Source organism: Aureococcus anophagefferens (assembly GCF_000186865.1).
Source record: "Aureococcus anophagefferens unplaced genomic scaffold AURANscaffold_44, whole genome shotgun sequence".
In the NCBI taxonomy this organism is placed as follows: Eukaryota; class Pelagophyceae; order Pelagomonadales; family Pelagomonadaceae; genus Aureococcus; species Aureococcus anophagefferens.
In genome coordinates, this window is record NW_008705599.1 from 271,159 (window position 1) to 272,158 (window position 1,000).

A 1,000-nucleotide genomic window follows, 5' to 3' on the forward strand; every position below is an offset into this window, starting at 1 on the left:
GACCAGGGGTCGGGCGGCGATAACAGACGTCGGGCATGTATGCATCCTCGTGTGTTGAAGGGCGCGTGCACGGCAACGAGCTTGGTCTTGTCCGGACAGATGCTGCGTCCCCCTCGGCGCCGCGGCGTTGCTCGCGCACGGTCGCGAGATCGCGAAAGTACACCTGCACCGGCAGCAGCGATGGCACGAAAACGAAGCCGCCTGCGCGCGCTCGTCGCCTGCGTCGCCGCGGCGTCGCTGACGATCACCTGGCGCCTGCTGCGGAGCGCACCCGTAGCACCGGCCGCACGCGCGCCGAGCGCGCCGCGCGTCGCGCACGCGCCCGAGGCCGCGGCCCTGCTGCCGTCGAAGCGGAAGCGCGCCACGCGCGACGTGCCCAGGCACGCGCAGCGGACGTTCTTCGCGCAGCCGTCGAACGGGCGCATGGCGGCGACGCTCCTCGGCCTCGGCTGGCGGCGCGCGGAGCGCTGGCAGGACGCGGAGCTGCTCTGGTACCAGAAGAAGACGTTGATCGACTGGGACCGCGTGAAGCCCTGGCAGCTCGTGAACCACGTGCGAGCGGAGAAGCACATCGGGTCCAAGGCGGACCTCCACCACCACCTCGAGGGCACGCCCGCGGCCGCGTGGACGCCCGAGACCTACGACCTCAAGGACGCGAAAGCGCGGGCGACCTTCGTCGACCTGGCGACCCGCGAGGCGCCGCGGGCCGCCGGCGAGAAGCCGCGGTGGCTCCTCAAGGACCCCGTCGTCGACGGCGGCAACGGCATCGAGATCCTCGACGCGGGCGCGGACGCGCTCGACGCCGCGGGCGGCCTGCTGCCGGACCACCGGACGAAGCTCGCGCAGCGCTACGTGTCGGACCTGCTCCTCCTCGACGGCCACAAGTTCGACCTGCGCGTCTACTGGGTCGTCGCGTCGTTCGCTCCGCCGCTCGTGTACTACTACGACGGCACGCTCCGCGTGTCCCTGTCCAACTTCACGGCGGACGGGCCCCGCGACA